Source organism: Nylanderia fulva, unplaced genomic scaffold (genome assembly GCF_048542155.1).
Source record: "Nylanderia fulva isolate GAGA-0341 unplaced genomic scaffold, ASM4854215v1 Scaffold50, whole genome shotgun sequence".
NCBI classification, from domain to species: Eukaryota; Metazoa; Arthropoda; class Insecta; order Hymenoptera; family Formicidae; genus Nylanderia; species Nylanderia fulva.
In genome coordinates, this window is record NW_028190588.1 from 364,196 (window position 1) to 388,911 (window position 24,716).

Below are 24,716 nucleotides of genomic sequence, written 5' to 3' on the forward strand. Positions count from 1 at the left end.
GGCAGGAATAATGAACGTCGGCGAGCTTAAGGCCTCGCTTAAAACAGCTAGCCTATTACTAGTCGCGCTAGGACGCGTCGTTGTTCCCGGCGATAAGCCGCTACAGCATCGTCCTTTGCGGTGGTGGATTTTATGAGGCCGACAAGTGAATTGTAGATTGGCTGTGTGTTTCTACGTGAAACACTTCTAGGCGATTTTTCAAACGAACGCGGAGCTGCTTTGACGCTCGGACATCGATTGAATGATCGGGGACGTTATTGTTTGATTTTTCGAACGGAAAGATTTTCAAGGAGAAATTTTCGAATTTTATTTTCAAATTCGGCATTGTTGAACATTATTGTTTATTCACAAAAAACAGTATTCTTGAGAGAATGCAAATATGCCTTGATTCGAGTATATTTTATTCTTATAATAGCGCCAAATATAAATAATTTTGGATAAAGGATAATTTAAAACAAAGTTTAAAATATGCTTGGCTGAAGCTGAAATTTACTTATAAATATTGCAAGGACAAGTGACAAGTGTGCATCGGATATAAGCGGTACTTTCAAATATATATAATAATTCTTAGTTCAAATGTGAGTAAGTTTGTTTTTACCATATGCGATTTTTAAAACAAGAATATATCTTAAGGATAAAATATACTCTACACAAACTTATTTATTATTAAGGCAAATGAAAATTTGTGATTACAAAGAGCATTCTATGCTTAAATCAATCAAATAGCGTTCAAGAATAAAAATATACTTGAATCAAGGATTCCTTTTTTTCTGTATTTAGTATATAATTAGGGATTGAGGAGAAATGAGTGAATAAAGATATAAATGAAGAAATGGATAAAACATGATAAATAAAAATAATAGCGGTTGTTAATCAGTCTTGATACAGAAATACAAGGCAATAAGCAATAAAGATACTCGTCGGACTCGCGCGGAGCGTATTTTCGTTATCATCGGGTGGAATCTAAGGGTGGTAGCGTCGCTTGTTGTCCGGATTCCACGCCGGTGGAACAACTGCCGCTATTCTCTGTCCTTGGCAAGAGTAATAATGTCTGCGGCGAGGGCGGAGTGAGGGAGGGGGAGGGAGAATAGCGAAATTGACAGCGAGCAAGGGCTGGTGGCGACCGAGATGAAAGCTGAAAAGGGATGAGAGAAAGGATGGTAAGAGCTAACGTGGTCTCCTAATGGACGCCAAACAGGACAATGTTATACTAAAGCACAACACACATACACACACGCACAATGTATACAAGCTATGTTCGCCCAAGTCCTTCTCTCTTTTCTCCTGTTCCTGTTAGACTAACGTTTCCGCTTTTCTCGTAGAGTCCGACGTCACTCTAGGATTCTACAAATTATTCGCAAATGTACGAAAATGCGTCCGAATATCGTTGCATATTAGGCGAGCTCTCAAACAATTTCTTTGGGATTCGAAAATCCTTGAATACGTCGATCAGTTTGCGGCACGAATGAATTCGAAGCAATTTCTGAAGCACAAGATGGCTTGAGAAAAATTCAAAGAAACACGTTATATAAAATTATGAAGGATATAACCTTAATCATTTTATATAATGCGTTTCTTTGAATTTTTCTCAAACCATCTTGCGCTATTATCCTCGCTTCAAAATAGTCGAATTAATTTGTGTCGCAAACTGAGAATATCAATGTGTAAAGAAATTATTAAGAGGAAACAAAGTATAATATTGTAATACAATAAAAAATATTTTCGCAGGTATAAATTAAAACACAAAATAAATTAGCAGGTGATCTACATTAATTGAAAATAAACCAAAGCTCCGTAGAAACAAGAAAACAGACCAATAAGTTTCAAAGGAAATATATTCACAATCGCGAGCATTTCGAGAGAAAGGAACGAGAAAGAGGCGAGAATTTGAATCTCGAAATAAATTCGGCTGATTGTACGGAATGCGAGAGCAAGTCTAGTTTCGAGGTAATAATGTCGTTTCGAGTGGGCTCATTTTATCGAGGGTGCAGGACATCCGGCCACTCAAAGTCGAGTTACACGCAGTCTCTCGCAGCCGGCGCCCGACCCTGAAAAAGACTCGAAAGTAGGTAGGGGTAGAGAGCGAGAGAGGATTATCGCGCCGGTCGAATTTAAATGGGCGAATTCGGTACGCGCGAGAAGGTTAGCGAGGGCGAGTTTAATCGAATCAATCGAATCCAATTAAAGGCACCCTCGAGTGCGAGACTCGACTTCGCTGCTCTTCGCTCTGAGCCTCGTAAGGCGTAACGACCAACCATTCCGGGGCTCTCGATCCTAAACGGAGGTGAAGGTATGACGGTACGAGGAAACGCGAGAGGGAAAAGGGGCGAGGAAGACAGAGAGGGATAGAGTTTCCTGCTTAGAGGAGAGCTTTCCCTGTCTCGGGAGACACGACGCTCGCACATCCGGGCTTTTCTCGAGAGGGCTCGCGATAGAACGTGACGGTGACGGAGAATGGGAACGCCGGAATAGACGTCGGAATTATAGTCACAATGACGCAATGAAATCACGATATCGACATCGCGAACCGATGGAAAAATTATCTCGATTCTTGTCTCGTTAATCGTCGCTGCTATATTTATTTCACAAACTGTCAATGTCAATTTATCGAAAAACTGCAGTCTTTCATTTCTTTATTCTATTTTATCCAAATTATTCGGTTTATATATATATATATATATATATATGTGTGTATTCTATAAAAATTATTTAATTGTTTTTAATCTTTTTACAACTTATTTAATTTGCCGCACGAGAGAAAAAGTCTCCACTTCTGTCTGACGTTCCATCTCTTAAAGTTTCCACCACGCTCTGTTGTGTCTCGACAAATCCTTTCCTTGCCATATCCTATAGCCACTTAACGTTGTCTGTGATTATCCGCCGTGTGTAGCCGGCGGTGTGCACTTTCTTAAATTACTTTCGTTTTATCAGAGTTACATTTCATCACCGACCGTCTGCTGGTTTCCGTTTGTTACCCCCGTTACTTTATCACCATCCTTTTAAGAAACGGGAGACAACATTTTTTATCAAATCGCCAACGATTTTCTTGTTACTTACTTCGGCCGCAATTTTTACATTCATGTGATATGTATAATAATCAAAATTTCCACAAAAATTTTTTTTTTTATAATATATCCTTATTTAATATATTAAATATAATTACATGTCCTTTTTTTCAGAAATGACAAATGTTTTCTTCCTCTGTTATACTTTAACAATTTAGAAAAAATATTATAATCCAACGTTTATTAACAAACTTGCTTGATCGACGAAACGTCGACTTCTAATAATTAAATTATTCTAATAATTTAATTTTCACGACGAATACACGCCTTTTTGAATCATGTAGAATGTCTTTCCTCTGCGCGTGACATCAATGGTTCCGGCGAGTACGCGAAAAACTTAAAGGCGCCGGTGCATTTTTAATTATTAATTAACGCTGCGCGAAGAGTAATACCGCGGCTTAAAAGTTGCCGCACATAAACTCGCGCGGGAACAACGTTCTCGCGAAAGTACGGGGCCTACTGTAAAGACCTCATTAATCGTACGACGCGCCTGTTTCAACCATTAAGCCCGTTAGATATTTTTTTTTCCTCAACTTGCATCTAACTCTTTCTACTTTATTATTCATTACCTATTTGCGTCAGATCTTCTTCAATTTGTGTTGCCTAGTGTTATTATATAACCTGACTCTATGATTGTATAATTCTCGAAAGGTTATGGATATATTTAATCTTAATTCAGTTTCTCTTTATAAATACAATATTTATAATTTTTCTAAAAAAAAATTCCGAGATTTATAAGTATATTATGCGAATGTAGTAAAAATAAAAAATCAAGAATATTTAAAGAGCAGAGAGCAAAAAGTTATATTAAGATAAATTATGTCTCTCTCAAATGTTTCTTAAATTTAATAATAAAATCTTTGTGTAATATGTTAACGAAGCAAATATGATTTTCTTAAATATATATTTATTAAGAAAAAATTAGATTAAAAATTTGTAATATTATATTTATAAGTAAAATGGAAATGAAATAAGAGAAAGACACCTTTCTCTCAATTTGACATGGGCTGTCAAACTTTCTCGTATTCTACCATTAATATTTACAAATAATTGAATGATAAGAAGGGTAACAGTCCAAATAATGCGACCACGTTGTCATATGAACGTGTCGAGAAGCGAAGTAGAGCATAATCTTAGATGTAATTCGTGGCTTATTCTCCGCGCGCTCGATATCGAGATCACCTGAAATTGCGACACGGATTAGTTCTCCGTGTGTAATCAGAGAATGAGGGGATGGGGAAAATTACAACACGAGGATTCCGTGACCGCTTCGGTCAGTATGTAAGTGACTCGGTCAGCGGCCATTTCGATCCTTGATGGTGTCGGAGATTCGAGAATTGTGTCCGTGGCAAATGCTTTGTATGAACCGTTTGTACGGTTCCACGCAATTTACATACCTTGACCAGATTAGAGATGGACCGGATTCAACAACTCGCTCGTTTATTTCTGGCGTTGCCCTTCTCTCTCGTCGGAAATCGGTTGTAATGAAATCGATAAGTCGATTAAAGGTTTGATTAATCAGCTTTTCTTTTGCTAAATGCGGAGAAAAGCAGGTGTTCTTTTAAGTACAAAAAATGCAATATAAATTAGAATATTAAATAGAGTAAATATTAGAATTTGTTATAACATATACATATAAAATATATCTATCAAACACTTGACGATATAATAGAAGTGTAAACGTTACAAAATATGTATATTTATGGATCATATTATAATTTGTATTAATTTGATATAAATTCAATTTGACGATGAAAAAATCGTCGCTCGTAATCGATATTGCAACTTGGAATCGAATATAATATAAATTCACTTTCAAACGAACGCTCAAAATGACTCTCCTCTGATTACGCTTAGTAAAGAGGAAGCTTTTTAATAATGTGATACGCGAAGAGAAATTTTATACCGAGGAGAACTCGAAGATCCTTATCGATTCGCCGAGAGAAAGAAGGATATTAACATTTTATAAAGCGACTAGTAAGTGGATGATGGGTCTTTATCCGTGAAAGGAGAAAGCAACAGAACATCGCTTTTAGCGCGTTACTCGTGCTATAAACGGAAGATAACATTGAAAGTTCCTCGACTGATAATATTACAAGAAGAATTAATATTTAAGTAGCGCGAGTTTTTCTTTTTATTGTACTTAAAAATTATCGCCTTATCTAAAATTAGTTTCTTTTTTTCATGCTAATGATGTATTTCTTTCTCTTTCTTTATCATTTATATTAATCATTTATCTCGCGCGTGGCTCATATTCTAAAAAGATTTCGCTTTTTGATAATATGAAGTAAATTAGCTATTTTACTGTTTCAAAGTTCATACAGCCGAGTCATACTCTTCCAAAATGTTAGATAATCCGTAGTCTCGAGCACGAGGAGATAATGTCCTCAAAAGTATCAGGTCCCCAAGAAGTTTCGCACCCAAGTGGAAAGCGAGAGAGGAGAGTATGTTTTACACGGAACGCCCAAAATCTACTTCCGGCACTTTCGACTTTCCACAAAATGTACAACACAAACTTATTCTCCTCCCCGTTATTCGCCGCGAGACACGAAGTGAGATATGGATGACACTGCCTGTGCGCAATCCTGCGTCTTTCGTGTGCAGCGGGATGTAAACTTGAAAATCGCATTTTCAAAAGGCGAACGTGAAAAGGGAAGTTTTTTTCTTCGCGAAGAATTTTCTTGAAACGTCGTTCACATTCCTTACATACTTTGCAAATAATATTAACTACGATGATAATAGACGTGTATAAAGTTATTTAACGGTGGCATTGAAATTCCTTCGGTTAAACTCATCCTCTTTAAATTATGTGGATTATTTTTTCCTATCGTTTTTTTTTCCACCGATGCGTGGAAAAATGTTGAAAATTTATTTAATTACGGAGCCTCGATCGTCTCATTTCTCTCGATTAATTTCGATTTACCAGGGATTCTTGAAACGTATTGAACTTCGATCGCGAAGAAGGCTTCGCTTAAACAGATACTCCAGAGTCTGCCACGTTCGAAGCCGCTATCGACGCATCGCCGTGTCCCGCGTTCACGCATTAAATTCTCTCGATCCGTTGAGCAGAATCATCCGATAGGCATTGAAGCGTGCGACGTTCGACTTCGCGTGTTCTTGCGAAAATATCAAGATTCGTCTCATCTCTTTATGCATTGTAATGCATTCGTGAATTAAAAGATCAATGCCAAACGGATGAGACAACACTATCATAGCGCGATTTGTTTTTAATTCAGATGATCTCTTCTTATTTTGTCGCAATTGATAGTTGTATAAATTTATATAATATCATTATAACTTTTTATTATATCATTATTTTTTAATATTGTTTCGCGAGTATCAGTAATTAATAAATGAATATTTATAAATATTATATATAAATATAAATATTATATATATATATATATATATATATATATATATGTAAAATATTTATATATATGTATAAATCATTAGTAAATAAATGAAAATAAAATAAATGTATATACCTATAAAATATATCGTGAATAAATAAATGAAAATATAATAAATGCACTTACATCGATGTTAAAAACAGCCGGCTTCAGCTTGATTGTTCTGGTTGTGGGGCAGTTACATCGTTAGAGTTTGCTGCTTACAAGTTCGCGCATATTGCGATATACGCGTTAAGTTTACGGGAACGACGCAATGCGATTGCAGTAAGCTAAGAATCGTGGCAGCAGCATCGCGCGCTTACATTACAACGCTAATCTCCGTGCGAGAAACAACCTATCCTACCTGCGGGAGAGAACGAGTCATAAAGAGTTTTTGCTATAAATATCGCGCGAGCGGGGGTGATCGACCTCGTCTCTTCCGGTGTCGCGATCTATTTTTAATTCACGCAGAAACACCCTCTCCACCCCATCATATGTTCCACGTTAAGATTTCCCTCCCGTTGTGACATTAGCGCTCTTTAATGTCAACAACAATATCGATTTTCCGAACGATTATTATTTCCCGTTCAAGACCGCAAGATGTAAATTACTTTTATGATTACGTCCGATTGAATGAGATATTAATAGAGTAAACGCTCTTGTAAAAACAAGACGCGTATGATCTTTATCCAGGAAGAAAAGGAATCATCTCTCTTCCTGTCTTACATTATTCTCGACATTTCCACGAGATAATACATTTTCCGCGCGTTTGTAAAATAAAAAAATATAATTTCGTGATATTCAAAGCGGAGCAAACAAAAGGGCGCCAGGGAAACACTTTAATATTATTTCACGAATGTGTTATTCCAATAGCTAATTTTGAAACTTTGATCGGAATTGCGATTTTACACGATATCATTTATTTTCGCAGTATATGATATACTCATTTTATATCTCTATAAAGTACAACGTGTAATGACGCGAATTAATTGCGTATTTCAACACATCGCGGTGAATCTGTGTCTCTCTCTCAAGCGAGATTCGCGAATTTTGTCGATAATATTTACGCTGCGCCGACTCCTCGCTTATTTACACGTTTGCCTGCACAATTGATCGCATTTATAAACTACGAGTCTCTCTCTCTCTCTCTCTCTTTCGCGTAAAATATATCGCATGCGCGGCGGTGCTCCGCTCCGGGGATTACGTTAAGTATTAATTAACCGAGGGACTGCAAAACTTGCCGCATCGATTGCCCGATCGGTCGAAAACGTAGTCGGGAAATGATGAGATTTTAACGCGATCGTTATGCGAAAGGAAAACCGCCCGTTCTAGCGCTCGTCCCCTTTGTATTATCAGTGGAACATCAAATTTACAACAACTTAAATATTGTAATAAGCGGAAACGAAGTCGCGCGAGCCAGCTAGCGAAGCAATTTCCATACGTGTTCGGGCGTAGACTGCTTTCCATATAGACACGCCGTTCTCGTATATGCCGGCAAAGTTTCGATTTCTCCTCGCACTGCAACCTCCCTCTCTTTCGCTCCTTTCCATCGATGATCGTCTTTTGCTTCTCTTTTCTAAGCTCGGGCTTAGATCGAGAACGGAAAGAGTAGCCAGCAGGAGTTGTAACGGCGAGAACTTGTACCTAGGAACTGTACGAGAGTGCGGAAGAAGGTAGAAAAAAAGAGGAAAAAGGAACAGGGAGATGTGAGACTGGCGGAAATAGAGTGGACAGGAAGAATTCGCGCTGTAGAACAAGCAAAAATTATAGGAATTCTCACGAACAATAGAGCTTCGACGTCTTGTCCGTAGGAAATTAGAGACAGAATATATATTACAAAGTTTTAAATAATTTAAGTTATCAAAGTGATAAATATAAGGCCAACTTATCGAGCTGAATATTCGAGATGTTCAGTCAACTACCATTTATTACATGTATAAATTATAAAACTACAGTCATTATATTAAAACTAACAATATACGAGCGACAATTGTATTAATTTATTTTTAATATACGCTGGCCTTACAATGCGTCAATTTAACACAAAACGGACTGATTACTATTTTAATTTTAATTTTATTCATAGAGTTTTTGGAAGAATAACCGCAGATTATTTTAAACAATGGATTAATGCGAATTACTTGTTAATAAGAGCGAGAGCAAAATTGGAATTTTTAAGAAATTGTAAAAATGGCGATATTTTTCCTACACATTTAGAAGGTTTTTGCCGCATTAAATTTAACGTTTTTCATCACAGATCGATCAGAAGACTAGATAGTATGTTGTACAAATTCAAAACAAATGCGATGAGCATTGAAATCTTTGATTTGCATAGACAGGTAGAGTCATTACAAAATAGGATTTTTCATCTCACCAGCGGGTTATTTAATCGTTTACCTGTACTCGCGTGGAATAGAATTTTCGAACATCATAACATTGCTTTTAAAAATTGCCACAACAGATTGGTTACTGCACACGAAAAGAAATTCAATTGGCTTAAGAGAAAACAACACTATAAGTATATCAACAGCATCAAACCTATAGATATACATTGTTCTTTACATTTTGAAACTTCACAACCGACGAAAATATCACAAAATTCTCTCAGGGCAATCACTAATGATGCCAAGGAGATCAATATACACATAGAAGCCAATAAATTTCTCAATGATACAATTAACCCTTTGGAAAATACTGATAAAAAATGGTTTGTTAATCTTTCCAACACAGACATTCCGCCTAACGTTTCTAATCTGTTGCAAATGGGTGATAAATTCTGTCTTCCGAATATTAGTAAAAAAACAGCGATACATGAATTCATCAAGGACATAGAGAGTAATAGCAAACGAAATAATATTAATAATCTCACAACAATCAGAAATATCGCGGTTCCAAAATTTGCACAACTTCTGAACACGAAGGATAAAAATGACGTAAGTCAACAAAAATTACTTGGTGCACACAGAGATTTAATAAAATTTTGTAAAGACAATCCGAATGTTCTATTCACACGCGCGGACAAGGGTAATGCTACGGTGGCAATGGAAAGATCTCATTATATTAACAAAATGGAAAACGTTTTAAAAGATGTCAACACTTACACTATTGTTAAAAAAAATCCGTGCAAAAAAATAGAGAACGATTTGAATGATTTGTTGAAGAGATGGCTTAAGGAAGATTATATTTCAAAAAACGAATATTATAAATTACGTTGTAGTGATTCTCTCCTTCCAAAAGCGTATGGATTACCGAAAATCCATAAGGAAAACTATCCAGTTAGAATCATAGTTTCATCGGTTGATACAGCTCTATACTCGCTGGCTTCGTTTTTACAAAACACCTTACGAACTAGTCTACCCAAAGCGAAAAGTCATAGCATTATAGAGAGACAGGCCAACATAGAAAGAACAAAAAGTATAAGAAATGACTCGGTCAATAAAAAATTCTTTGTCATTCCGTATATAGATGGGATCTCAGAAATGATTGTTTCCTCGGTAAAAAATAAAAATTGTATGGTAGGGTATAGATGTCTCAACAAACTGGACAATATTATTAAAGCGCAGAAAGATAAAACTAAACATCCATGCAATTCGAATGTGGTTTATAACATCAGTTGCAATAATTGTAATGCATCTTATGTAGGCCAAACAAAGAGGCAATTGCAGACGCGAATAAAAGAACATAAAAATAATATTAGGTTGGACTCAACGAAACATTCAGTAATTTCTGAACACATAATAAATGAACATCATACTTTTAATTGGGACAATGTTAAGATCATGGACAACGAAAATAATTATTATAAAAGACTCATTTCTGAGATGCTACATATCAAGGAACAAAAAAATGGACTAAATTTAAACAAAGATACTGAGTTACTTAGCGAGTCGTATTTTGATATTTTGGATATATTAGCGAACAAGAAATAATAATAGGACAAATAGGACATTAACGAGTAAAACATAGATATTAGATCATATATAAACACGCACGCTCTCCGATCAAGTAGAGTTTAAAATGAGCTGTCTTTCTGTATTGTTGGTTTGTTATGTGTCATCCTTAATAACTGTTAATAAGTAGCAAAATTATCAAGAAGAACGATGATAGGTAAGCATACTACCAATTGTAGGGGATACATATTATAATTTGGACATGCGTTGATCGGTAATTTTTTATAAATCGCAGCGCCTACGGAACGGGTTAATTTCTCGCATATTAACGATGAAACTATCCGAGATCTGAACAAAATCAGGGATCATATCGAGGCGAACATTGTTGGACAGGACGGATTGAAACACGCGTTAATTACTCAAAAACTCTTGATTCTGAATAACTATAATTAAATTTCGATATTATGTGAATTGTAAGAATTTATATTTCAATAATTATACTGAAGAAGACCGCGTGCGGTCGAAACGTTTATAGAATGATTGTAATTTGCGTTAGTTTTAATATAATGACTGTAGTTTTATAATTTATACATGTAATAAATGGTAGTTGACTGAACATCTCGAATATTCAGCTCGATAAGTTGGCCTTATATTTATCACTTTGTTTTCAATATACGAGCGACAATTGTATTAATTTAAATTTAAGTTATATTAGAAACATTATTTTTAAATTTATTTAAAATTAATAATAGTTTGCAAAAATGTCAGTCTTTATTTTCGTCCAACTATATTTGATTAAATCTTTAAAGTGGTAAACGAAAGAAACGGGAAATCAAGAGAGGCGAAAGGCAAAAAGAACTCGCGAGATGACCTTCGACGTCAAGTTACAAAATAAACACACCGCAGGGGTATGTTATAGACGAATATCGAAAGAAGTAGGAAGTTGGGGCAGCAATTTCGTCATCGATACACTTAGCAATACTATGTTTCGCGTAACGGGTATCTGAGTAATGGCGACGTTGTTGGTTGCTCGGTTCGCCTTTTTGGCGACAGCGAAAGTATTTGTGAAGTATGCGAAACTTTGTGGTTGTGAACTTAGTCAGTGATAGGAATCGGACGATTGGAGATCCAAAATGAAATGCGCGATCGCAGCGAAATATTTGAGAGAGTCTCTATTTTCAAATTTGCTTCGAAAAAGATTCAACAATTATTATATCGCAATATTTTTCTTTAATTTTTTGAATTTTTAGAATTTTTATTAATTTATAACAAAACGAATAAGCTCTGATATACAAAAATACAAAAATTCAAGTAGAAAAGTCAGCTAAGAGTCAGACGCAGCTGGCTCATCTTAAAATCTTCTTTAATTAATTTTAGTTATTTTAGGATTTTTAGAAAAATGTTGAAAAATATATATGAAAGAATATTATTTCCTGTAGAAAATAATTATAATTCTTTCGTTTCTTCGCTTCTAATGCTCTGTCCTCCGTGAAATTACATGAAATTATATGGCTATTAAAGGACACAATATATTCCATTGAATTGAATTGCACTTAATTTTTCTCTCCGAAGAGAAGCAGGAGAGACAAAGCAATATAATTAAAATATTTTAAAGATTCAATGAATTTTTTAAATAAATTTGCTTCAAATGTTACTTAATGTCTTTTATATAGTTTCTATATTTGTAATTACAAAAGGTTTAATCGTTATATTACAAATGTACGCTAGCGATATTTTCAATATCGCTAATTTATATAGCGAATCAAAGAATCGTTTACTTAATTGACCATGTTAAATTTTATGAACTGTGCTGTAATTGCGTTCACACGGTGCGTTTAAATAGGACGCAGTTCTCCTTTTCTTACGACAAGCTTGCGTGTCTACACGACGCTTCGCGTGTTGTTAAAAACACACGCGAAATCACGATTGTCGTTATTGATGAGAGTTATTAAGAAACGTGCTTTCGAGTTCTATCAACGTATACCTATCTCAAATTAATACCATTAATAAGTTCTCATAATTGACAACATTATATCGCCGTTCAAAAATAACTCCTGATAAATTCCGCCAAATATTTAACTAATATCTAACTTTTTATTTTAACTTTTAATTTAACTAATAAATAGAGAGTAGGTATAATCAAATGAAAATGGAATTAATAATACTACAAAAATTGCGATTATTGATTTTTTCTCATTGAAACATTTTTATTTTCTATTCATTCACTTATATACTATTCATTGATTTGTTTCTCAAGAGCGTAGTGTCTCTGTCCGTATCGCATCTTTTTCTCGCTCTTCAGATTTGTGTTGCCTCGCAAACAAACAAACAAAAAGTCATATGAGTGTAATATCGCACTCGAAGCTCTCCAATCGCAACTCGCTTGTCGGTGGCCCTCTCGAGCCCTGTAATTTGCCGGATATCTCGTATCTTTCCCGGAGAGTTGCCGCTTGTTTAATTTGTTTCCTCCCTTGAGCGTCCACTCTGGCGTTCGCTGCCTACGTATAGTAATTACCCTTTCGATGTATCTTCAATTATCGTGCATATCCGTTCGAAGGTCACCCACTTAACCTTACGACTAATCACCCCACGGGATGAACTCCTCGACTTCGTTTCGATCCTTTAATCATCATCAACATTTCTCGCGATACCTACATTTTGACGTCCGCTTTCGATTTGATATTCGTGAAAATATTGACGAGAATTCTCTATTCTCGCGCGAGGGAGAGAAGCCTCGCCTTTGTGCAGCCATTTTATAATTGTCCGTCCAGAGTCTTCCTCATTTCGCGATCCCTCTCGACCATCGGGGCCGACGTAACGAGCTCGCCAATGTGCACATCGTTCAGCCCTCTACGTCTACGAGCGCTGCGAACGATCACGTCGAGGTATGTACCAAATACAATAGTCCGCCCACGTGCTCCCACGTGCAAAGAGCGTTCCACGATACGCGAGTGCGTCAACATTCGTTATCGGCTCGCCTCCTTCGTTTTCGTTTTCGGTCGCTCGCGTACTTTTTGCGCCGCACGGGTAATTGCAGGGCCTCCCTTTCCCTCTACAACCCCCCAGCAAGGGGTTTGGATTTTTATCCGTAACGTATCTTTACCCGAGAGACACACGACGTGGTTAGGTACCCTCTCTCACTCTCGCGAAAACGTTCAATTAATCCCCGGTTTATCTTTGAACCCCGGACGCGAGCCGCGAACCAGAGTACGTTCAATTAATGATTTTTGATATAAGCTCTCGGCCGTGCTGCGACCGCAGACGACAGTGCATTATATTTTCGGTGCGGTGAGAGCGTGCACGGCCCCGATTAATTCGATTGCGCCCGAGCTCGCGCCGCGAATTTCAAAGCGCCCGAGTCGCTCTTTCGCGAGTGCGTTATAAAAAGTGCGGATCTAGAGGGAGGTGGGAGAGTTATGAACTCCCTCTTTCCGATCTCTCTGATTTTTAGTTTCGTTAGACGTAAGCGCAATTAGGAAATCTCTCTATCGTATTTGAGATACTTTTCGAATAATATGAGGCGATTTTTTGATTTTTTATTTCCTCGCGTCAGAAAGATTATATAAGTCTATGAGATATAAAATAAGAATGAAAAATTTCTTTTCCCTCCTTTCCCGTTTTGGATTCTTTCTTCACGCGCTATAACCGAGACGGTCTAGATTTAATAAAACTCGTAGTCGTCTCTTTGTAATTCGGAATTAATGCGGTGACATTCGAGAGCCTGCTATTACGTAACTTTTGCGACGAGTCCGTTACGCGATGGTATGAGTGCATGAATAATTCAATCCTTCTACAAATCGCTTCTTATTCGCAGAATTTTGCTATCGATTTTATTATACCGCGAGTCGCGCAAGCCATGCCATATTCGTTAAATTACATTCGATTATTTCTTTCAAGTCCGCAAAAAATTATCGAGTACAATAGATAGAGCGATAACCAACTTTAATGAATGAAGATTATAAAATTTGAATTTAATTAATTTATTTTTATAAAAAATGTATAATAATTAGAAATTCAGAAAAGATAATTTTTTTCGAAATAATGTTTATAACATCATATCATATATAATTCTATTATTCCTTATATGACTATAAAAGCAAGGATCAATTCAATGTATACCTATACATCCGTCGGTGATCCGTCATTTTTCATCTATGCTGAAATGCACTTACACTAAGTGTGCAAAAAACTGTAAAGTATCACGCTTCGTTGAAGCAGTGGCATTTTTACGCCGATCTCTTTCGCGCTCGATAAACAGCTTTAATTTATTTGAACAAGACAGGAGAGGATTACGATCGATCGGGAAGGGAGAGACACGTGCGGTAGGGCGTAACTTTTGTTAAGTGGATGCTGCGCGGCCGGTTCCTATTTTTTTCTCACACGATACCCTTGTCTCGTCGTCGCTTATTTACGGTTGCGGCGGTCATTCTCGGTCGTACACGAAATTACAGGGAGTAAGGGGACCAAACTCGCGTCGCCACGCGGTCTCGTAAATAAGTTCGCTTTCGAAGATCGTCGCGAGACACGTGAAAGCACTCCCGGTCCGGAAGTGCGACTCGCGCCACTTAATTTCCCGTATACTTCGCACGGCGCTTTTATTCTAATAAGGTAGCGTGGAAAAGTAGCGAGCTCCCGCAAACGCATTTAAACCGCTCGTCTATTACTGAGCTACTTATGTTTGCACTCTAGAATAATTAGTCTGGGAGCCTCTCCCAGGTTCGTTCGGAAATTTCAATCATTAAAATGCGATGCGTTTTTTTATTTTGCAATCCGATTGATAAAGATATTCTTTAATATCTTCAATAAGACGGGAAAAAAATCTTGATTTTATTTAAAAGATATCGATGAATAATGGTTGTTCGTCAAACTTTTTTTCCGAGAGGGAAATCGATGTTTAATATTTTAATAACGCGTCCAAGAACTGATAAATCGAAAGAGATGAGGGATACGTGAGAATTATTCGCGATACATTATCGTTATACAATCCATGATTACGTCTGTCCCGAAGAATGAGAAAAACGCGTTGCGGTTTGAAAGAGATTTATTATGCGATATCCGGCACCGCGCGGCAGCTTTTTTCACAGCGCGTGTACTCCGATGAGAGTAAAATCTCTTTGACATTTCTGACATCTCTCCACTCTCTGACGTTCATTCGCGTTACATCCGCGCGATACATGCAATTAGACCTTGTTTTCTTTTCTTTTTTGCAAAAGCGCTCGTTTAAACTTGTTTTCTTAAATTAAAGTTGAGTTTACTTATTTTTTGCGAGCTTTACTTATCAAGATACTTAACTTTAACAACGAATGTTTGTTAAAATCAGAATTCTCGAAAAAGGTTGTCTTTAGAATTAATGAAAAACAAATGTTAATGAATTGGACAATATATAAGAGATAAGAAATTATAAAAAAGAGTATCGAATTTTTGCTATGAAAAAAGTGGGCTTAGAAAATTTTATCCTTAAAACCACTATCATCTGTGCGTGGAATGTTCTATATAAAAATATATAGCTTTTTAACGAGGTTTGAAAATTTTCTACAACAGTTTACAACATTGTTGCAACCGACATTGCGATTGTTAATCGCGAGCTCGGATTTGCATCGGCGGCTGAGCAAAGTTGGTTCGTTATTGCTTGTTCAAAAATCTCCATTTCCTCGTTCGACGTTGTTTCGCCGTTTAAAAGACGAGCGATCCCCGCGTGAACTTTCAGCCCTCTTAAAAGCAGCCGTTTGTCTTGTTGAACTTTGGCGCGACAGCTGGTTCCTCGCGGGTCAGCGAATGACGGAAGTATCTTCATGGCGAGCGAGGAGATATTCGCGTCGAATCTCGTTGTGTGATACTCGCAGTAAGCATCTGCCGCGCCAAATTCGCAATGGACTTTGTGCGACTTTCGCCATTTGTGAAATTCGACGGGCAACTTTGTTCGTCTGAAAAGTCTACGAAAACTCGGTATAAGATTCTTCACGTGGAACGACGGGGTCTAACAGCAACATCGTGAAAGATAAATTTATTTAAACGCTGAATATCTACATGGAAAATCTGAAAAATTATATTCGTGTGCTCCTGTATGAAAGTATTTTTGAATTATTTTTTACCCTTGTGTGATGATCATTCTCGATCACGATATATGAAATTACGAAATTATTGTACCGCGTGTCAAAAAGTCAGTTTTCTCTTGGTTTGTAACATTCGTTGAATTAAAAAATCTGATATTTTATAGAAATATATTTTTAAGATTATATGAGATCTTATGAAGAGATATATTTGTAAATTATACATATAAAAATATTTTTAAATAAATCTTATAACACATATCTGCATGGAAATGATAATGAAGAATCAATGCTTAATTATTACAATGTCATAATATATGAGCTCGTTATCAATTACCAATTTAAAATACGACCGCTCTAATTACGCGCTGATTGCTTGTTGGGATTTATTATCATTGCTATTATATGTATGGTATATACAATACTATATATAATATATATGTGTGTGTGTGTATATATATATATATATATATATATATATATATATATATGTATATATATATATATATATAATATATATACATATACATACATATATATACATATTTCGAGACGAGCATTGATAATAAGGATCTAAAAAGCCATTCGACCATATAATTAATGTTCTATTAATTTAATAAGCTGCCAGTGCATTTTTAACATAATAAGATACTTGGAATTTACAGGGAGTTTAATTTATTGTATTTACGGTCGACAATTATTTCTTTAACGATGCTTGTTAACGAACATACATAATTAATGTTTAAAATTTAGTTATTAATTAATGCTTTATTAATATTTTTTGACAAAAATCAGCTGATAACTGTCAAAAATATTAACCCAGTTTTAAGTATTATAACATATTAATAAAAACATTATTATTTTAATTTTTATAACATATATTATTATTTTAAAATTTAATTAGCAGATTAACGTTTCAATCAACTAATTTCTATCAAAAAATATTAATAAAGCGTTACTTTGCCAAGAATAGCGCGCGTTTATTGTTGGTTTAGTAACACAAATTAATTAACGAAGCGAATAATTCAAGTAATAAGAACAGTTGATATATAGAGTATAGATAAAATAATAGTATCCAATCGAATAATTTAGATAATGGAAAACCGTTATTAACTGATTCATTTGTTAATAATTAATCGTGAATATGAGAAACGGAATATTTGGCGCTTTATGAAATTATTATATATGTATATAAAGCGTTAAATATTTAGCATTATGTTTTGGGGTAACAACAAATCTACTGACACATGATCGTTTGTTTACGCTGAACATATGTAAACGACGAATATAAAATTTAATACGTATACTATAATTTTAATATTTATTATTTTTTGCACTATTACTATTTAGATTTTATATTTGTATATGTTACAGATCAACTCTCTGCGGTTGTACTGGTGAGTGACAGACTATTATTTTATAGTAAACAACGGCAAGTACATATATTTTAATTTTTGATTTTTAAAATTTTTATTTTTACATACATGAGTTTAAATACTATTTTATGTATTTGGTGTATGTTCTTATATTTCTCTTTAAAATAAATTTTTTTAATATTAAGGTAATTGTTTATTCTTGAAACATTGTAAACGTTCGAGATTGTTAAATTATATATTTAGCTTTTTTATTTTTTATCATTAGAAATTTTAAATCATTAGGAATTTGCTTGCTTTAATGATGTAGGGATTAAGGATTAATGATATGCACCCAGCTATCATTTTTGCAAATTAAAAATTTTAAATATATATTATTATTCCAATCGCAAATTAATCGGAAAGTGTAAATCGATGTCGTAGAACTCTTTCGTATTTGTCAAAGTCGATTTCAAGATATAAAGTCGACGTAAAAAGACTCGAAATGCTCCTCTCGTCGCTTTCCGTGAGATGCATAGCGATATGCGCTTTTGAAGGCGGAAGCCATACACTTCTGAAGAGTCACTATAAATTTGCATTTGGATCACGGCAGAAATCCGTTATTTTCTGAGTGATCTATTGGATTTATATAAATTGCCAATCTTTGCGAAATATACGGCGAAAAACGCATCTTTCTCTCCTCCGTTCTCTCATCGTTCATTCATAAAATTCGTCTTTACAAATAGAACGTATTTTTTTTTTAACGTCATAAATAGGATCAGTGCGATAACGCGTTGTCTTTCTCTCTCTCTCTCTCTTTGCAATTAACACATTTAATACGATGCACTGGTAATATTATATATTATTTGTATGAAAAATTCTCTCGCATTGCGAAATATATTAAGTCAGTCTGAAATATTTTCTATTTTTGTATTTCACAGAACGACACGTAATTGGCTATTAGCGAGTTGACGAAACTTGTTAAAGAGCGCATGTTCAAATTAAATGTAAAGAGTAGATAAAAATTGGCGACTTCGTTTCTCTTTGCCGCATCTCGTACGTAGATCGCGCGCGGAAACAGTTGCTAATTAGCTTTTCATTAGCGGCATTGCTAATGAATGTCTCTATCAAATTAATATTGTCGACCAGTTATTTCCGGCCATTACTGACGCGTTTTAATTCGCATTAAAATCTTACGGGCGCGCGTTATTATTTGTATATATTATTTACGTGACCATTTGATTAGAAAATAATTGATGCGCGTAATTGAATTCGGTATTTACAAATTTTCAGCAATTTACACGCCGCATTGGCCAACAAGTGCACGCGTGCACACGTGATCGTATTAAGCGATTAAATTAAATTAACGATAAAATAACCGGACGCAAGCAATTATTAAATGTGCGATTTTATAATTAATGTTAAACATGTGAACATGTAATATGAAGAGCCTAATGGCGCCAGTTACAATCCCAATTAGCGATTTAAGCGTACGTATATTTCGAATCAAAAATCTCGTTGAAATCGTGCTAGATGAAAATGTAGTCGGGGTCGTTTTTGTTTTCGCCGCGAAATTTCGACTATTTATTTCTCCGTGCGAAATTCCATTGTACAATCGAGCAAAGGAAAAGAAATCATTCTCACGCGCGCGACGACGAGATAAGCGTGAGAAAGTATAGCGCTAGTGAAGCTCACTTTGCGCTCGATTGGCGTTGGCGCGAAGTCTTTTGAAGTTGCAGACAAAACTTGAACTCCCTCTCTCCCTTCTTCCCCTGTAAAGGGATTCCTGAGAGATCCTTAAGTTATTCAGAATCGATCGTCGCACCTTTCGCAAAGTTATATTGCGCGTTTTTCTCGCCTCGACAGTTGATTATGTCTACGCGAATCGGCGTGCAACGATGTGTAACTATCGAACTTTGAACGTTTCGCGACGCATCTCGAGTTTACGCGTCGTATAAAAATCACTCTTCAATTTTTTTTATTTTATTCGTGGAAAAGACAGAGATTTCCGCGATTTTTTCTTTTCTGCTCGCCGTTAAAAAAAATAGAACGGTATTATCATCGCTACATTTTCTTACACTTTCAGGATTGATATTTTAGTACATTCGAGATTCGACGAAAGCCCTAACTTTCTCGCATGTAATGTATTGTAGAGGATGCCCAAGATTCCTCGTTGTTTTATTTAACTGTAAATTCTCTGATAGAATTGATGTCTCAATTAAAATTTTTTTCTCACAGTAAAATAAAGTACAAACAGACGAATAGAGTCAGACGTTCGAGTAGAAATGCACGAAATATTTTACGAAAGAAGTATCAGATTAGTATTTGATAAATATAGGTACTAAATATATTGCTATAGATATTAATCCGTCCGAAAGAGCGTTTTGTTGTAATACATTAGAAAAAATTTAGGTTACAAAGTGGAGAATGTTTACACATTTATCGATGTGACTGGACGAGAGCTGTATGCGTGCGTATATACGGCTGTACGTTTTTCCGGCCACGATATTCGTCGTCCGTTCCAATCTACCGGCCGTGGTTTATTCTCTCGTATAATATATTTCATTCCTCTTTTCTATGCTCCGTGGAGTCTGCCACGATGGACCGTCTCTGCGACGGGTATACGACGACGTGAATTAGCGTTTCCCGCGACACGGCGGAAACGGACAACGCGCATTAACCTCTGGTAAAGCATACATGTTCTCGAGTTTTGATTTTCCGTGAGATCGGATGTCGTTCCACGTATATCCCGGAATACAGAGCGCATCAAAAATCTCGAGCGATATTTCTTATAAACTTATATATCTTGGCCTTCAACTTCTCACATAATAATCATCACATTAGAAATAAATTTTGAATAGAAAATCAAAGTCTTTTGTGATTAAAGAAAATTACAAAAGATTATTTTTTGTTACTTATTTTTTTTTCTTAAACTTCTCTTTTCTGCTTACAACTCGGATAAAGGAATTATTATTATTGTTGATTTAGTAATGAAATAGCCGCTATCTTCTTCAAGAGTTTTTTATGTTCATTTAATTTATATAGAGAAATGAGAATGCGAGATTTCTGTGACATAAAGCTCGTATGAGCTGTCAGCGTTTGTTCCGTTCTTTCGGTTCTGTGTTCGCGACCGCAATGCTTGTAGCTCGCGGACAAAGCTTAATGCACTGGCCAAGTAGACGACGGTTTCGCAAGTTCGCGTTACCATTGGACTAATTGGACGCTTTAATAATTGAAATGGAAACAAACGACAGGGAGATCATTTCCAATGTTTTCTCCCCCAGGGAAAATCATTAGGGAGAACTCGTCTTTCTTGCTTGATAATTTATTCAGAACCGACAAATATATTCGTAGGCTAATTAATTTTTCATTCTTTGATTCATCAATTATTAACTACTTCCTAAGAGCGTTTGCTAAAAGTTGAAGACATTAATTAAAAACAGGACAAATTGGAGTCAATCAAGTACGGACCCTTTATTTTGTCCCCATTTTAATAAATTTATACAATTCTAAGTATCTATATATAATTTAACAAATTAATTTATATTACGTATATATATAAGGACAATCTTATATATACTATCGAACTAAAATCAAATCATTTTTTGACAAAATATTGATATACGAAAGATATGAAATGCAAATATGCTCTAAGAATGTTCAATTCGTTTAAAAAATATGTTAATTGCAGCCGGCATTTTACACTTGCGGTTAACGTAGCTTATTACGAGACTTTAACTCGGTGATTGTAATCGCGCGTACGAACGTTGTTTATTCATGCTTCGAACTCGAGACGCAAATCATGGAGGGAAATTAGTGATCCATCCGCTATCCGTCCGATTCGTGTCAACATCGCAGTGTATACACGGCGTGAACGTTCGTATATAGCCAGACTGTGATTGTCGATTGATCGGATACCGATAATCCGATTTCGATCGTTCCCCGATCGCTCCCTCGTCGGCTTTTTCGTCAATCGTCAGTGATATCGTTATCACCGCATCATAAAAATTACGCAAGTTGCGTGCGGGCTCTCTCGCGCTCTCTCTCTCGAACTGCCATCGAACGATTATCGAATCCGTCACAGGATCGCGCACCGTCTCATTTCCCGCTTTTTGCATCTATCATGTATATTTAATTAACATTTCCGTCGATTAATTATTTCGATTAATTATCGACACTGTTGCGCGATATGTCGCGTATATACATAACAAAAGGGACTGAATGTCAATCACGGTAAAAGGCAACGATCATCGAATTACTCGCAGTAATTTTGGGCGGTCCGACATTATCGCGCGCCAATTTCGCTTATGCGATAATCAGTCGTCGGTTTTCAATCGAAAATTCCGCGCAGGCGGATAAAAATAATAATATGTAAAATACAGTAGACGCGGCTCAGTATGTGCGCGCGATGCCACGCATTCTCGCGAATTTATGCAGTACAGCTTTGTATACAAAGCGCGATCCATCGCCCGATTCGTTAATCCGCCTCTAATCGAAAGCGTTGTTCTCAAAGCGTTTTAAATCACACGAATTTTTTCCTAAATTTCAGATACAGCGCGTTGTTTTGTATCGCGCGCTTCGGTTCGTAAACGGGAATGAAATAAAGAACGGAGTTGTATTTGCTAACTATCCCGAGATCAAATTCCTTACGAGCAATAAGCAAAGAACAATACGAATAATAACAGGTATACGTAACAAACAGAAAAAGTAGCAACGAATACATAAGAAAGAACACAAGAGAACGGAACCAAACCACACGTAATAGTAGTATAAATAATTTTACACGCGGAATAAAATATATAAAATCTGGGAGACGCGATAAAACTCTCAATATATGTACATACATCTCGATATATCTCGAATTTTATTTTCTCCGGGTTTAATCTTATTTTATTCCGCGTAAAATTATATAATAAATATATAAAAAAAAAAAATATATATATATATATATATATAAAAAGGAGAGAATGCGAAAAAGGGCGAGAGAGAGAGAAAGAGGAAAAAGAGAGAGAGAGAGAGAGCAAAAATGGAGAGAGACGAAAATATCCGACGAGGCGCGCCGCGCTACCATCACCCCTCTACGCTGGTTCTTCCCTCACCCCCCACCCCCGACCTCGCATAACGGCAGCAACCCCCGAACGGGCTTTTCTCCTTCACCTCAGTAGCGCCGGGCGTCTCGACGCGGCAGCACGTTGCGTTGGGGGATTTAGCACGCAGGATTCAGTCGCGCTCCCAGAATTCAGTATACATTCAAATACGCTCTTTCCCTTTTCTCTCTTTCTCTCTCTTTCTCTATCTATATATTGTTTGAGCGACTCTCTCACTTCTCTCTCATTTCACCGTTTCACCCCCTCATATCAACCTTCTCGAGAATTCGCGGTGGGATCCGCCCACGCGCGTGAGTGACTTTTCCCTCCCCCTCCGACGCTGATCCTCCCCCTTCCGTGCCCTGTCTCTCCATCGCGCAGGAAAACAGCGACGCGTGCAGTCGCGTTCGCCGAAGACCCGAAACCGGGAGCGCTTTTTCGGGATCGGGATTTCGCGGCCGCGAGAAAAGCTGGTCTTCCCTTTTATTTCTGTCTCTTTTCCCAAGTTCGACCTCGCGCCAAGGCACGGCGAGACCTGTCGTTATGGGGGAGGACCTACCCTCCGGAGACGCCCGGCGCGGTTAGTTCCAGGTGGAACCGAGCGGGTTTCCAAAGGCGCGCCAGGGTTCAATTTTTGGAGAATTCCGATCCTGATATCGGAGTCGGAGTTCATATAAGACTCACCCCCGTAGTTCGTCGATCGTGACAGTGAAGGGTGTCGGGCACCCTTTTTTTTTTTTAGTGTCGATGTGCATGTGATTCATCCGATCGCGTCGACGATCGTATATCTATGACGATTGCGACGAGGTGTCGTGCGCCGGAGTTCTCTGATCCAGAGTGACGTTGTGCGGTGATCCCGGAACAGATTGAAAAAGGAGGATTTTACAGAGCGATCGGTTATGGCCGTGACGAGGATAACGTCGATGCTCCGATCGGACTGCGACGACGGTCGAGGATCTCGAAGGTGCAACCCTCGAACGAGGACGAGGATCGCCGACGGTCGTCGGACGTCGAAGGGATCGGTTGGTGTCGAAAGTGGATCGGTTGCGGCGAAACGCGGTGCTTCCGGCAAGTTCCTTCTGGTTGGCGCTGTCCTGGCGATACAGTTTGTCGGCGCGGCGGCGATATCCAGCAAGGGTGAGTGCTTTTTTTTTTCTTTCCGAATGAGTGCTTCGATCGAAGGGACATTCATAAATCTTGTAAATCTCTCGGGTTACAACCCGATTGTGTGTGTGTGTGTGTGTGAGTGCGTTTATGTGCGCGCGCGCGTTTATTTTCTCAGTCGGAATCCAACGGGTAGGATGGGAACTCGAAGGGAACAGCGATATGATTGATAAATAGCTGCGAGTTCTGACACGCGGTTCTCACACCACAAGATCGGAATGTAAATAAGGTATTTTAGTACTAGGATTTGAGGTGCCAGACGTCTAATTCGTTATTTACGCGTGAAGAGAGAAACCAAAGCTCTTATACATTATTTGCGTTACATTGTAACGTTGATATAATTAAGACTGACGACATATATATGTAATGGAACAGTTGTCGAAGAGATTTTCCATTATATATCATGTTGTCGTGATATATAATAATTTTATTCTTTTAATTTTAGACGAAAGTCCTTGTCATACATTTTTCGATACAATTTGTAAAAGATTTTCGTTTTTAATAAAACAAGAAACGCGTCACCTTCGTGTAACTTAATTCGGTGTAAAAGGTCGCGCCCTCAATTTTGACGCGAAACAAAGAACGAAGCTATCTATAGTCTTTGTACTTGGAGATGCGCGTCCAAAGACCGTCTTTTACCTTCTAAATTCTGCCGATACCTCCTAACCCAATATCGTCTCTTCGACTTTCTAACTTTGGTCGTTACTCGAGTCAAG

The 24,716-nt window shown here is 36.9% G+C and overlaps 1 long non-coding RNA gene and 1 pseudogene across 2 annotated transcripts in view; both read left to right on the plus strand.

The window, feature by feature from the left end:
• Positions 1–10,080: 10,080 nt before the first annotated feature.
• On the plus strand, positions 10,081–10,963 carry LOC146721317 (uncharacterized). The gene is made up of 2 exons (XR_014925726.1): positions 10,081–10,564; positions 10,643–10,963. It is a non-coding gene; the product is annotated as an uncharacterized LOC146721317 (long non-coding RNA).
• Positions 10,964–22,925: 11,962 nt separating this feature from the next.
• The window catches only part of LOC114933954 (uncharacterized), a 213,350-nt pseudogene continuing 211,559 nt past the window's right edge, over positions 22,926–24,716 (plus strand). Inside the window, exon 1 of the transcript XR_014925714.1 lies at positions 22,926–23,973. The product of XR_014925714.1 is annotated as an uncharacterized LOC114933954 (transcript). The remainder of the gene's footprint in view (positions 23,974–24,716) is intronic.